Consider the following 16,325-nt stretch of genomic DNA (forward strand, 5'->3'; position numbering starts at 1 on the left):
TAACTGTTGCGTGTTCAGACCCAGAGACCTCCCTCCTATATAAAGACACACTTGACTCAAATTTTAGTTTTGGTTTTTGGCGGAATTTAGGGCACAACTTTATTGATTACATAAAAATGAGTGGTTGCATAGGCTATGGTTCGACTAGCTCCCTACACCCTTGCGGGTAGTGCTGACCCAGTGCTCTATCATAGGTCAGCCAAGGGTGAACACCTGAGGAAGTTGAAAAGCCTGGGAGCAGACTCTATTCACTTCCCAGATGCTCCCCTGGACTCAGGCACGGGCACAACCCCAATGACACACGACACACGATGGCATAGCAAGGTCAATTGTAAAAGGCCCTAAAATTAAGGAAAGGTGGGTGTTCCGAAAGAGCCGAAAGAGAAAGCTCTGGGTCATGTGCATGGGTATATATAGGTCCCTTGATCCATTTAGACTGCAACCCCATTGGCCAGATTGAAACCCAGCACCGAGGGACCTACCAATTGGGTGTTGTGGCTATCCAATGGACCCATTCACAACTAAGAGGTCAGTTTCCAGATCTCACCGCAACATGTGCCCTCTTTTAGGGAGGACACGATAAATGAAGGATGGAGTTTTGGAGGTAGTCAATAGACAGTATGCTGGAGTTCTATTATTATTCCTAAGTGGTGGATTCCCCTTCATTAGAGGTTGGATGGCCTGGAATCTTTTAATTGTGATTCCTGCATTGCAGGTGGCTGGACTAGATGACCCCAGGGGTCCCTTCCAACTCTTCAATTCTGTGATCCTATGATTCTATAATGGTAATAGTCAAAAGACTCCAGCACAGTTTATAGTAACTGTCAGGGAACTGCCATCGGAAGAACAGGTGGTGGGAAGGCTCCAGGAGAATAGGAGAGACACTTCAGCAGAAGAGGGAACCAGTAGGGGGGGTGCAGGAGCTCCAAAGGAAAGGGAGTCGGAGGGGAGGCTCTGGGATACTTCCAGTGAGAACAGTGAGGAGGTATCAGAACCCCCTTTAAGGACCCCCACCCCTCGCTGGAAACTGTCACGTAGAGAATCCAGAAGACGCATGTCCGTGAAACAGCTTTTATGTTGGAAACGTTTCCGCAGACGCCCACTGTCAGATTCTACCAGCGACTGACGGAGCCATGCCAAGGGGCTCCGCTCAAGGCAGGGCTTCACTACACTGAGTGAGCTCTGAGGGATCAAGCTTTAACGCACAAGCAGCTCATTATCCCACCACAGCAATCTGACAGTCCCTGAAAGCAGCTTGTGCAAGGAGAGGCATCATGAGCAACCCAGCCGGAGCCGGAGATGGGGGAGCAGCTGCAGCCGGTCCAAGCCTGGAAGAAAGGTACAGGATGTTGGAGGTACAGTTAGCTCTGCAAACGGCGAGGCTTGAGGAGAGGAGGGCTCATGATGCAGAAAAGGGGAAAGCCGCCCAGCTCTCGAGGAAAGTGCCAGGACTGGTGCAGAAGTTTGGGGGTGATCCCAGGAATTATCAAGACTTAAGGACAGAGATGCAATATGCCCTCAATCTGCAGTTTGATGATTTTCCTGATGAGGAATCGAGGGTTGCTTATGTGATTGGCCATCTCGAAGGCGGAGCAAAACATTGGGTGAGGCCACTAATGGCAGCCAATAATGAAGCCCTAAGGGACACAAGGAAGTTTTTCCGCGCCATGGATCTGATGTTTTCCAGCGAGATTGAGCAGGGAGTGGCGCGCAGGCAGCTGATGGCGTGTAAACAAGGGAACCGATCTGTCCGTGAGTACTGGACTGAGTTCACCATGTTGATCCATAAATTAGGTTGGGATTTGTCCGCGGAACCGATACAAATGCTGTTCGAAGAAGGACTATCTTCGGCAGTGAAAGACGAACTTTCCCGGGCGCCCAGGGCGGAGTCTATGGACCATCTGACTAAATCAGCGCTGGCCATAGGATCACGCCAGGAGGCCAGAGCCTTGGAGAAGCGGGAAGGGAAAGGGGAGCGTTGGAGGGACTTCCGCATTCCAGAGATTCCAGAGCAGCCTTCCCTGCCAGCAGAGCCGATGGAAATCGGAACAGCGCGCGCGCGCGCAATTACAAACCCCAGTGAAGGGCAGAAGAAGGAGGGAAAAGGCGCCAAGAAATGTTTTCTCTGCCAACAGCCAGGTCACTTTGCCAGAGTTTGTCCGCGGAGAAAGGAATGGCAAGGGATGGCGGGAGCTGTTGGGGAGGAGGGAGAAGGAGCTAAGGAGCAAGTAAAAGCCAACGCCTGGCTGCCACCGTCGGGGCACAGCAGCCAGGCCAAGGAACAGTGAATGTGCCCACGCCAGAACCCCCAAGACCAGCTCTTGTAATAGAGGTATTGCTGGAGCTGGCAAACGGACACCCACTAAAAGTGAAGGCGCTATTGGACTCAGGCAGCTCCTGCAATTTTATGAGTAAGGAGTTTGCAGCCGCACATCAAATACAAACCATCCCTTTAAAAAATCCCCTGCAGGTGACCACGATTGATGGGAGGGCGCTGTTGGGAGGAGAAGTAAACCAGCAGACTGTCCCCATGACAATGAGGGTGGCAAGACACACGGAACTGATAGCGTTTAATATAGCCACTTTGGGAGGAGCGCCCATCATTTTGGGGATGAGCTGGCTAGCGCTGCATGATCCGCTTGTGGGATGGCATCAGAGAGTGGTTTCCTTTGGGTCAGCGCATTGTATGGGACACTGCACAGAAAAAGGGGGCCAAGTAGGTACCCAGGCCACGTTAGCAAAGATAGAAGCAACGGATCAAGGTAGGGTGCCACGACAATATGCAGATTTTGCCAACGTCTTCAGCGAAAGGGAAGCAGATAAACTACCCCCGCACAGACCCTTTGACTGCCAAATCAACTTACTCCCAGGAGCACAATTGCCAGTGGGCAAGGTGTATGCAATGTCTGACAGGGAGATGCAGGAGTTAAGGGAGTTTATTGACAAAAACCTCAAGCGTGGGTTCATCAGAGAGTCACGAGCGGTGGGGGGTAGCCCAGTGTTCTTTGTGGACAAAAAAAATTCAGACAAACCAAGATTAATTGTGGACTTCCGGGCCCTAAACGCAGTGTCCGAACCCGTAACTTTCCCTATGCCCAGAATTGATGACATTCTGACCCGGGTGAGAAAAGGGAAGATTTTTACCAAGCTGGACCTGAGGGGGGCGTATAACCTGATACGTATGAGAAAGGGAGATGAATGGAAAACCACTATGTTCACCCCCTTGGGGGCCTTTGAGTACTGCGTTATGCCTTTCGGCCTCCAGGCGGGATCGGCAGTATTTCAATCATTCATGAATCACGTCCTAGGACCATTGCTTTACAAGAACTGCGCTGCGTTCTTGGATGATGTACTGGTGTACTCAGAGGATGAAGAGCAGCATGTGCGAGATGTACGAGAGGTACTGAGCAAACTGCAAGAAAACCAGCTGTGGGTGAAACTGGAGAAGTGTCAGTCTCACACCAGGGAGGTGGAATTCCTAGGGTACCGGTTGTCAGACAAGGGGCTGGCCATGGATCCTAGCAAGGTGCAAGCGGTACTGGAATGGAGGCCACCGAAAACTAAGAAAGATGTGCAGAGGTTTTTGGGGTTCGGAAACTTCTATCGGAAGTTCATCAAGAACTTCGCCCACTTAACAGCCCCCATCACGGATTGTCTCAGCAGTAAGAAGAAATTTGTCTGGACGGAAGAAGCGCAGCGAGCATTCGAAAGTTTAAAGAGGGCGTTTGCTTCGGAAGAACAACTCTTACACGTGAATCTGCAGCAGCCGATGAGGGTGGAAACCGACGCGTCTGACAGAGCGGTGGGCGCCGTACTCCTGCAGCCGGGACCGGATACGTCAGAATGGAGACCGTGTGCCTTCTTCTCGAGGAAATTGAACAAATCCGAGAGGAATTATACCGTGTACGACAGAGAATTACTCGCCATCCACGAAGCGTTCAAGAGATGGAGACACCTGTTGATTGGGGCGCAACACAAGGTTCAAGTGCGGACAGACCACAAAAATCTAGAATACTGGAGGACAGCCCGAATATTGAACCAGAGACAAGTAAGATGGGCGCAAGAGTTCTCCAAGTTCAATTTTGAAATTCGCTACGTGCCAGGGGCAGAGAATGTCAGGGCGGACGCTCTTTCCAGAAAACCTGAGTACTTGGAGGGGGAAGGAGGGGCGGAAGAAAGACATATCATCTCGGAGGACCACTGGGTTTGTGGGGCGGCATTGGTGGGGCAAAGAGAACTGGTAGAGGGTATTGAGAACGATGCATATGCCCAAGGAAAACTTAGGCAACTCAGGGAGACAGGTGAGAACACAGGGGGTTTTGAGGAAAAGAACGGAAGACTATATTACAAGGGGGCACTCTACATACCAGATGGGGAACTAAGAGGGCGGGTGCTCAAACAGTTGCATGACAGCCCCACGGCGGGGCACTTCGGACAGCACAAGACCATGTGGTTGGTTACCAGGGAGTTTGCGACAGGTGCCAAAGAGCAAAGGGAGAGAGGTTGGCGCCAGCCGGGTTATTAGAACCCTTACCCACCCCAGAAAGGCCATGGGAGATGGTATCCATAGATTTTATGACCGATCTGCCGAGATCCAAAGGGAAAACTGCGGTCATGGTGGTAGTAGATCTACTAACTAAGATGTGCCACTTTATAGCTTGTTCACATGCAGTCACAGCGGAAGAAACCGCAAGGTTGTTTGTGGAGCATATTTTCAGGTTGCATGGCGCCCCCTTGAGGGTTTTGAGCGACAGAGGAAAACAATTTACTTCCAGGTTCTGGAGGAAACTAATGAGCTTGTTGCATGTGGAGGTAAGTTTTTCCACCGCCAGGCACCCAGAAACAAATGGGCAAGCAGAAAGGGCAAACGGGGTTTTGCAACAATATCTGAGGTGTTATGTAAAGGACAGAGAAACTGATTGGGTAGACAGGTTACCTCTGGCAGAGTTTGCCTACAACAACGCGGAGAACGTGTCCACAGGGATGAGTCCCTTTCTGGCCAATTATGGGTGTCATCCTCGGGCATTTCCAGGAGAAGGAGGGGGGAGGTGGAGTGTACCTGCAGCGGAAAATTTTGTTGAAGAGATGGAAGCGATCCACCGCCAGCTCCAACTCAACTTAGAGAAAGCCAAAGAAGAATATAAGAAGCAAGCAGACAGAAATAGGAGGGAAGGCGAAACCATAAGGGTGGGTAACCGGGTGTGGCTATCCACCCAAGGACTGCCGTTCAAGGGAGGGTGTAAGAAATTGAGACCCAAACGGTTGGGACCCTTTGAGGTCATACAGCAGGTCAACCCAGTAGCATTCAAACTCCGATTGCCCAGTCACATGAAATTGCACCCAGTATTTCACAGGTCATTACTGTCGCCGTACCGAGAGGGACGTGAGTGGGGGGAACATGAAAGGGAGGTCACCCGGACACCCGTCATAGAAGAGAGAGAGAACGCAACATGGATGTGGCAGGAATCATTGATTCCAGGTGGAAGGGAAATCAGGTGGAATACTTGGTAGAATGGGAGGGGGAGGAAGAGTCAGAAAACACAGAAATCAATGACGAGATTTTAATAGAAACGTTTCATCGGCGTTTCCCAAGAAAACCACAACCAGTGGCACGATTTAGGAGGGAACACTTCGGGACCACAGATGAGGAAGGGGAGTTTGAAGGGTTCCCAGAGTCAGGGGTGGAGGTGGAAACAGATTCCGACGAAGGAGAGGAAGATGGGGAAAGAGACGGAAGGCCGTGGTTAGAAGTGTTTGAATCCTCGGAGGATGAAGGGAGTTCCTTCCAGGGATTTCCATCCTCGCCGCCAGTAAGAGAAGAGGCGGGAGGGGGTGAAGGGGGCCCTGGGAGGGAGGTGGATGTCAGGGAACTGCCATCGGAAGAACAGGTGGTGGGAAGGCTCCAGGAGAATAGGAGAGACACTTCAGCAGAAGAGGGAACCAGTAGGGGGGGTGCAGGAGCTCCAAAGGAAAGGGAGTCGGAGGGGAGGCTCTGGGATACTTCCAGTGAGAACAGTGAGGAGGTATCAGAACCCCCTTTAAGGACCCCCACCCCTCGCTGGAAACTGTCACGTAGAGAATCCAGAAGACGCATGTCCGTGAAACAGCTTTTATGTTGGAAACGTTTCCGCAGACGCCCACTGTCAGATTCTACCAGCGACTGACGGAGCCATGCCAAGGGGCTCCGCTCAAGGCAGGGCTTCACTACACTGAGTGAGCTCTGAGGGATCAAGCTTTAACGCACAAGCAGCTCATTATCCCACCACAGTAACATTAAAAAAACAGGAACACATTAAAATGCCAGTATTTGCCATCTTAAAATCATTGTGTTATTCATTTGTACTTCCTTCTTGCTCTTCCTTGGAAAGCTCAACATGGTTTACCTAGGACTCTCAATAGCTTTCTGTCCAAGCACTATTTAGCTACTATCCATTAGCTACAACAATGCTATAGTCTATTCACTGGACTCCCATTTATACAACATAGCCATGAAATCCAACATCAGAGCAGTCTTTTCCAACTGGTGTCCTCCAGATACTTTGGACTACAACTCCCACCATCCCTATTGGCCATGCTACTTGTGGCTGATGGGAGTTGCTTTACTCCATTGAGACTCCTCACTTGATTTAAAACTCGATACCATCAGGGTTCTAAATTCTGCGGGATACCTACATGTGTAAAGGAGGCTCCCTGCTGTAGACATTGCTCATTTGACATATGGAAAGCATCTGAGTCAAGCAACAGGAATGTGATAGGAGGATTGGAGCATCAAGCACACTCTGCCTGTGATTCTAATTGTGTGGGGGACGACCATCTCAACAGAGCTTCAAACAGCCACTTAACCATTAGGACTTTGAACAACATGGTTCAAACTCACTGAACTTCATTGAAATTCTCCTGTGCCATTGAAGGGCCCTGGGAACAAATTCACATTGCTTGACACTCCAAAGTATATCAGCACCCTATATGCATTTATTAGAGCTGGTGCTGTAATTCTCAATACCACCAAATTGCAACTTGCTCGACATGGTTTTTTTCCCCCTTTTAGCATATTAATTCAAATGGAGATTGGGGGGCAGGGAGAAGGAACTGCACTACAAAGCTTTCTTTCCAGATGAGCGAACCCATTTTGTGTTATGCTAATCAGCTCTTCAGTTGTAGGTCATTTTTTTGCCTTTTAAATTTAAGTACAGCTGAAATGTTAATTAAAAATTGCTGGTAAACTCCAAGCAGCTTGGAGCTCTGTCACTTGCGTTGGCAATGGGGTGTAAAATTTACAGTTTCCTAAACTCCTCTATAAGAAAGGACAGATTATCTTTCTAACACTTCCCAGATAAATGTGGCCTAACACTTCCCAGATAAACCTGTCACTCAGAATAACATGTTAATTTTTTTTTTTACCTCTGACAAAGTGAGCAGTAGTCCACAAGAGCTTATGCTGTAACAAATTTTCCTCAAGACTGTTGTTTCTGGCCTCCAATAATTTTAAAGTCATAATGGTATTTGTTGTTTTGGTTAAGTTATTAAGGGAAAAAAATCAATTGTCTGACAAAATGCCATTGCATAAATGTCACAGTGCATTGGTTGACATATGGAACTTGCTTCCACATGAGGCAGTGATGGCCACCAAGCTATAAAGGAAGATTAGACAAATTCATGGAGCACAGGGCTATCAAAGGCTACTAGCCATGACATCTATGCTCTGCCTCCACAATTGGTGGCAGTAACACACTTCTGAATATCCAGGATACTGGATGAGGCGGACCTGATCCAGCAGAAGAAGAAGAAGAAGAAGAAGAAGAAGAAGAAGAAGAAGAAGAAGAAGAGTTTGGATTTGATATCCCGCTTTATCACTACCCGAAGGAGTCTCAAAGCGGCTAACATTCTCCTTTCCCTTCCTCCCCCACAACAAACACTCTGTGAGGTGAGTGGGGCTGAGAGACTTCAGAGAAGTGTGACTAGCCCAAGGTCACCCAGCAGCTGCATGTGGAGAAGCGGAGACACGAACCCGGTTCCCCAGATTACGAGTCTACCACTCTTAACCACTACACCACACAGGCTCTCTAGCAGGCTCTTCTTATGTTCTTAAAATATCTTGCCAGCTGCACTGTGTGCAAAACAGCCAGCTGTGCACTGTATACTATCTCACAGTGCAATCGTATGCATGTTAGATTCTAGATGCCACAAACATCTACTTGACCACTGTGAATAGATGCTGGACTAGATGGGCCTAGATGGATCCAGCAGAGTTCTTTTTATGTTCTTAACAGTCTTTCTGTGGGGAGACTTAATTGATTGATAAGGCCCTTACTCCTCCCAGTTTTTAGGATAACGGCCCTGTATGTATCTAGAAGTTCCTGAAACAAGAAAAGACATTACTTCTGCAGCTAATGAAAGTGCCTCTCTTGCATGCAGGAATCGTGGGGATAATATTTAAATCCATGGCATTTGAAAAGGAAGATGAACTGAGGAAATGGTTTTTATTGTACACATTGAAGAAAATACAGTAATTTTTCCAAATGCATTTTGCTAAATAAAGAGATTATAAATGTAAAATAAAATTAAAAATAAATAAACAGAAGGAAGCCTCTCTGAGCTCAAGGCTGCTTAGTCTCTGGGACTAAGCCTTAGTGGATACACAGAGCGAATTGTGCCATATGCCTTTGCGCCAAAGACCCACTCAGAACTGTAACTTCTTGGTTACAGAAAGAGAGCTCTAAATCCTGAAGACTTGACAATTCAAATAATTATTCTAGTCAAGGGGCTCCAAGCAGCGAACAATCATTTCCATCAAGACACTCCTAGTGGCAAAAAAGAAAAAGGAGAAAGAAAAAATGTGCTCTCCTTGGTAACAGGCAACAATTGGGGCATATGTTGAAACAAAGTAGAGTCTGAAGTGCAGCGCCATTTGAAATATTGCTGCTGTTAACTAATAGAGCTAGATATACCCTTCCAGAAGACTTAGTTAAAATTGCCTGGTGTGGACATGACACTCGAGGATAGCTAAATAGGATAAAATATAATTCAGAAGCAAACTCAGGCCTGCAGACTAGTAAGTATGCATGGCAGGCATTGCCAGCAAACTGTGTCCTGATTATTGAACTCCTCCAAGCATAAATTGAATGGGGGAATGGCTGGTAATTAGCTTGAACCAAACAGGCTCTAGACTTGTTGTCCTTTGTCATTAAAGTGCAGTCTGATAATGAAAGGAGCTCCAGCAATTAGCACAAAACAGGGAGGGGCCAGACTGTGCTTAAAGACCTCTTTTGCACATGTCTGTCTGCTGTAATGAAAATTTGACTAGAGTAAACAATCGGGAATGATAAGATAATTGCACATTAATAGGCAATGATTATTTTAGAAAAATAAGCATTTAAAGGAACATTTATCCCAGTGACAAGGCATAATTATTCCAATAACTGTGATCGGAAACAGAGAGATGCACACACACACACACACACACACACAGAGAGAGAGAGAGAGAGAGAGAGAGAGAGAAAGAATACAGCACTGATTAATATAGTCTTCGCCCCTAATTAATCAATGAATTATTCAGACAGTGTGCATTTTGTTATATGCAAAAATGTTTGCCTTGGGAATTTTATGACATAATCATACTCCGGAATGAAAACCAAAGACTTACATAGTTACCATGGCCAGGTTGGGTATATGTTTGTGGTCTAAAGGTAGCAAGATCAATCCCAACCGTTAGTGAGGGGAAATGTTTGTTGCACCCCAAGAAAGGTAGAGGAGATGGAAGGTAACGACTTCCTCTGAAAGGTAGCGGAGATGGACTTCTTTCACATGACCTTTATTAGCCAAAAAACTTGAGGGAGGAGTTGACTATAAAAGGAGACCCTTCCCCCAAGCCCTTCCTCTTTCATTGTTGCAGCATCTCACCCTTCAAGGAGGTCAGAGTTTGCCATTGCCAATTAGGGTGAGTAGGGATTTTTCAAACCTATCCATTCTGAAGGAAATCGGCCCCGAGTGCTCACTGGAAGGACAGATCCTGAAGCTGAGACTCCAATACTTTGGCCACCTCATGAGAAGAGAAGATTCCCTAGAAAAGACCCTGATGTTGGGAAAGATGGAGGGCACAAGGAGAAGGGGATGACAGAGGACGAGATGGTTGGACAGTGTTCTTGAAGCTACCATCATGAGTTTGACCAAACTGTGGGAGGTAGTGGAAGACAGGAGTGCCTGGCATGCTCTGGTCCATGGGGTCACGAAGAGTCGGACACGACTGAACGACTAAACAACAACAAGGGATTTTTCAGTGGCACCCTGATTAGCTTTTGGGAGGTATCTTCCCCCACCTACTTCACACTGCTTTTGATTTGATTGGCCCTTCTCCTACCCCCACCAAAGCTTTGTTTACCGGTGTCTTGCTTTTCCAGCGCAGTGGCAGTGGCAGTGGCGAGGGTGGGCAGGGCATTGCTGCGGGGATTCCACCAATCAAGATGGCTGCCTCAGTCTGCCTCATAGGCAGGCTTGCCCTGAATATAAACTCCCATGCCACTGTGCCTATGAGCAGAATTTCCCTTTATCAACCTCATTTGCATCTTTTCTTTTAAAACAGTACGGTAGCTAACAGCTTTTCAATAAAATCAGTCAAAGCATCTAAAAAACAACATTTTAATTGTTTAAATAAATATTCCTAAAATGAACAATAAGAATACAGAGGTGTTCCAAATTTCTAGTTCATTAACAAAAAGTGGGCAGTTTTCTGCTGTTAAGCTGCACAAAGCAAAGATTGTGGGTCACACAATTCAGAACCCAAAGCAAGAAAGCTGATAAAGGTAAATAATCTGCTTGCTCTTTTAATTGCTTCCAAATAGTTGGGGCCCCAAATATCTCTCTTTCTAGTCCACCGAATTGGGGAGAGAGGGAAGCCTTTAGGACTGAGCTTAATCTTTTAAAGCCTGTATAAGCAGAATCTAAGAGAACTTCATTTTCTGCTAAACTATCCATGTCTCCTAGGGCTACAGTGGAACTACATATTATAAGGATCATACATTATAAACTTCACAGCTTAGTCTGATGGGATAAAGCATGATAAAAAAATTGAGTAGTGTTGTATTTTGGGTGTGCTTTTTTCTTTTTAAAGATCCTTTGCTCAGAAGAGGATGTCTTTAGATTGGTAATAAATTGTTTGCACATTCCAAACTACACCAGTTGTAGTAATATATATCAAATGCATGCAGGGAAAAGATCTGCACTATTTTAACTGGTATTTAAACTTATTGCTTTTGCAAGAGATTGCTGACTCATATATATAAATTTCAAACTATGGACTTTTTAGATACAAGAGACAAGATGAAATTGCCTTCAGCTAGTTTTCTGTCTGACAATCCAATCTAATTGCTTTTATTTACAGAGCCAAGATATAAGGCATTGATTTCATTTAAAAACAGTAAGGATAGAGATACAAACATTTAGACCTATACTTCTCCATATGAAATTCTCACTCCTGGGTCTTCAGAGGGATAGAGGCCAATCTAAACCTTGATCAGGATGCCCACTCTTAAGAAGATTGTGGGTTTATTGGACACTACAAAGTTATGCCCCCCCTCTCTCTGCTAGTTTGTATCATGCCTTCTTTAAAAAAACTTATAATAACAGTTTGCTAATAGTACTGGGGAGAGATATTCATTCAGATTAAGTATATAGGGTGGGCAACACTAAGGCACTTGTTCCATCATACGAAAAATTTCTGCTTGGACAATGGAATATTGTTCCCTCCTCCTATGCTTGAGCCCCACAGTCTGTTCTAGGGGTTCTCCCAATGCTCTAGAGCAGATCTGGGGAGGTCAAAGGGTTCATAGGAGGAGAATAGGGAAAGGGCCCTAGTGCAAGCAGAATTCCTTGCACAGACAAACCTTGTTAGTAGAATACTGCCCATAATGTAGAAATGTTTGCTCTCTGTGTGAGATTCTTCTTTTAAAAAAATTCAAAATATTTGTCGGCTGCCTATTTCAATCAAACCCTAAACCCCTCTCTGTTTTAATGATCCCACTGCCTAACACGCCACTTACGCAAGAGGCTTGGAAAAAGTAGGAGATACTGAGTTGCTTTTGATACTTTTTGTCACCTGCTTCCAACCCAACTGATCAAAGTGGGGTGGAAAAAACTTAGGAAGTAGCTGTTTAGGACCTATCACCAATGCTTGGAAAAGGGATGGGAAGAAATTTGGTTCAAGGTCGGACTTGCTGGTGATGGATGGGTAATAAATTTATTACCACCAATACTAATAGTAATAGTCTTAAAGCAAACCCACTTAATTTACACTTCCCAAGGCAAATATGCAAACTAAAACACAGCTTACCTTGGGATCAAAGAATTGTAGGCTTGGGAGGGACCCAAGGGGTCATCTAATTCAACCCCCTGCGAGGGAGTGTTTGTAGGCACAGCAGATTGTTGCCATTCATTCTGTTCAGTGTGGAAAGAGGGTGGGAAGTGACCAGCACTGGGAACAATTTCCTGCTGTGTTTTTCTTACGAACTGCCAAGAACAGAACCCAAGCAGGCCAGAAGGGGAACATGATGGTAAAGGCAGGTCCTGTGAGATGACAGACCATGCATGCAAAGGGCTGGTGCTAGGAGGTGGTGTGGGTCAGAGAAAGTTGACTTGATGTGCTACAGATTACAGACAAATCAGAAGAATCTAGGGGGAAATTGTATTTGGGAACAGAGGACCATTGAGTGGTCTAGTGATGGAGGTAAGTTTGCAAACAAACTTCTGGAAATGGGGAGAGACTGTCAGAAGGACTGGAAGCAATTTTGTGAGTCTCCTAAGCAGGTCCAAGTGCTGTTCAGTGGTGAACAGAAACATACTTCATAAAAAGAGCTGGCTAGGGGTCCTTGAGATGAAAAGGACCATAGGTGCTTTATATAGTTACAGAGGGTTAGTTTAGAGGTCAACCTGGTGGCCTCTGAACACTCCAGACTGCTTTATATTGGGGTAAACTGCTTGCAAAAATGTTTTTATCAAGAGCCAAAAAAAAAAAAAAACTGATAGATTTTCCATGAAAGAAATCAGAAGCAGATGCAGAAATGAGGTGAACTGAACTCAGTTGGAAAAATGCTAAACGACCATGGACAGATTTCTCCATCCCTAGTTTGAAATATAGGAAATTTGCCTCATATCTCAGAATCAATATGTTTTATTTGTCTTCGACATGAAATTGATTGTAGTCTATGGGACTGTGTGAGGAACGTTCACGTGGCTGTAACAGAGGAACGTAACCTTCTAGATTATATGAGCTTCATAAATGTTAATGTTAAGGTCTATATCCATTTTTGTGTTTGATAGTCTCCTTAAAATGACATTAGGTTATTGAACTTGGGGCCTATCATATTACCCAGAGTAGCTAGAACCCACTAAAATGCCTGCTATTTTCTTACAGCACTCTCAGGTTTTACTATGCAACTATTAAGGCTGTCCGGCTACAGTCTATTTTCCTGGCATGTCCACAAGTCATAAAACATGTAGTCTTAAAATGTGTATTATAAATAAAGCTACTAAAGAAGGACTACGTTTTATGAGGAATCAATTTGATCGATACACTGTATGTCCAGGGCAAAATGAACACAAGCTTACAGCTGTCATCACTGCCCCTCTAAGAACTGTTTGGAGGGTTTAGGCCAAGGTCCATTGAATCAAGTATTGCTTTTCATTGGAGCGTCATAAGCAAGGTAGGAAGATGACACCTTTCACCTGCAATTTGTCCCCAGAATCAGAAATATTTTGCTTCTCAACACGGAGTAAGTATCCTTTGATACACTTCTTTGTCAATAGGAAGGAGGCAAAGTAGGGCACCTGCTTCTCATGCAGAAGTTCCCACTGGCTCAATCCTTGGCTTTTCCAAATTTAAAAAGGGATAAGATGATATGGAAGACCACCATACTTCAGAAACAATATTGGGCTTAATGAGCTGTCTGACTTGGTATGAGGCCACTTCCTTTCTTCCTGCTAGATTTTTTTCTGATCACATGGGCCCTTTTCATAGAATCTAAAAGCTACAACTGCCCATGGAACTCACTGAAAAGATTTGCTGGGATAAGGAAAAACATTAGACTTGATAAAAAATAATAATACTGGGAACATAATAAAAAATATTGTAATTATCATGGATACTGTACAGCTAATAAACAAAAATATGTACATTATTATTCTTCATCCCTATTGTTGATGTTATGTTTTCTATGGAACAAAAATTAAATACATTGTATTATTATTTTTTAAGCTACAACCACAGTAGCGATAACTAAGCTTTCTTTTTAGGCATGAGTTGATCAATCAATTTCTGTTCTATGTGAATTTCACATGTCTTCATTCACAAGTCCTTTCCATTTCTATTTCAAGCTGTGATTATTATACACCCATTTTTGCATGTATTTTCCCCACAAAATACACATTTTTGTATGCATTTAATGTTAAAATATGTATTTTTGTACAAAATTTAATCTGAAATCCATAATTTGGTCCTTCTTCTTGGGGTGGGGGGAGAGGGGAAATAACTATATTGCAAAATTTGATGACCTGAGTGAGCTTTGTTATATAGATGCTTCTAGGAATAAGAGGGCAAGTCACTTCACATCACATTTTAATGCAAATCAACCTAATTTGCACTATGTAAACCCAAAACTTTGCACCTCTGTATTTTGTAATGCAGTTTTCCAACAAAAGGCATACAAAATGTGTGTCTATTAACAAAATTGTACATGCATTGCATATATGAGTGAAAATAACATGCAAAAATACATTACACTAGAAGAAATTGCTTGCAAAAAATTGTATATTAAGCAAGATTGCATACAAGCATTAGGAGAAATATTAGGAGAAATGAACACAAAAATGCTGAGAATTATTTTTTTTGGGGGGTGGCAAAGTCAAGAATCTTTTAAATAAAACAATGATCAATAGATGCAGAAATGTGGCAAACTGAAATTAAGCTTGGAAAATGAAGAGCCAAGAGAAACCAAAATCGTCATCATAGCTCCCTCCATGGCCAAATCTCTCCTACTGGCTTGGGCCAAAGTTTTCCACATTCTAGCAACATAGGAGACTTTATAGGAGACTTTTTTATTTATTTATTTATTTATTTATTTATTTATTTATTTATTTATTTATTTGTTTGTTTATTTATTTATTTATTTATTTATTTATTTATTTATTTCCTGCCAGTCTGGCTTGGCTTCCCATTTAGCTCAGAACTGATTACTATGACAGGCAAATGTCACCACCTGCTTCTAACTGGAGATGCCACTGACTATCTCAGGACCTTCTGCATGTGCTCTACCAATTCACTGTGGTCTCTCCTTTCTAAATGTGTCTGACCCCCCTTTGTCCTGGGTTTTCAATCTGTTCATCCTGTCCAGCTCCTCCTTCTCCACCCCCCATGTACTTCACGGAGCTACTGGCTATGTTATACCAATATCCCTTTGCTTTGTATCAGATTGTGTCATGACCTTTACACAAGCTTTTATTTGCTTCTGAATAAAGCATCAGTTGTTCTTGTGCAGACTCCTTTGGGAGTGGCTTGCATTAAAATGTAATAAGCATTTGCATCTTGCAGCTCTCTGTTTAAGCCAATAAGCAGTGGCACGAATCTCTGCAAATTCACCTTCTTTGGCTCTAAACAGAGACTGCACGGTCTGCAGCCGCATTGATAGGGAAGAAAGCAACACAGCTTTAGCCTCAGATCTGTTCTAGATCAACAAATTTTGATTCCTTCCAACGAATGACTAAGAAGAGCTAAAGTTAAACAGACAATTCAAACAACAGCAAGCAAAATCCTGGCACTTCCGAAAACAATTAAAAGCTGTAGCTGTTGTATATATTTGAGGTTTATTTTTATTTTTTTAGGCCCAGCAGGATTTTGCTTCTATTTGTACTGGCAAGCTTGGTTAGAGTCCTAATGTGCATTTGGGACCCAGTGAACTGGCTAGTTTCTTCTGTGGTCCTGTCAGTGGTGCAACATTGGTGAGGGGAAGCTCAGAGTATGCTGACACTGTGAAGAATTTTAATTATGATCTGAATGAAATTTGTGGCAAACTCATTACCAGAGGTCCCTGGTGTCTGGATGATGGTACTAATTAGTTATCAGTAAATGATGGCTCCTTCTAGGCTATTACCCACAGGGTGAGAGTCTAGATCTCCAGAGAAGGTATCACTTGCTTGCCTTCAGAAATCTCTGTCCAGGCTGTTCGACAGAGAACTTTATTTGTTACATATCTTCCCTGTTACAAAAAGGACACCACAGCATGTTCATGCAAAAGCATATTCAAGCATTTAGCATCTTATCATGTCAGCATCCCAGGGAA

This window comes from Podarcis cretensis (genome assembly GCF_951804945.1).
Source record: "Podarcis cretensis genome assembly, chromosome: 5".
In the NCBI taxonomy this organism is placed as follows: Eukaryota; Metazoa; Chordata; class Lepidosauria; order Squamata; family Lacertidae; genus Podarcis; species Podarcis cretensis.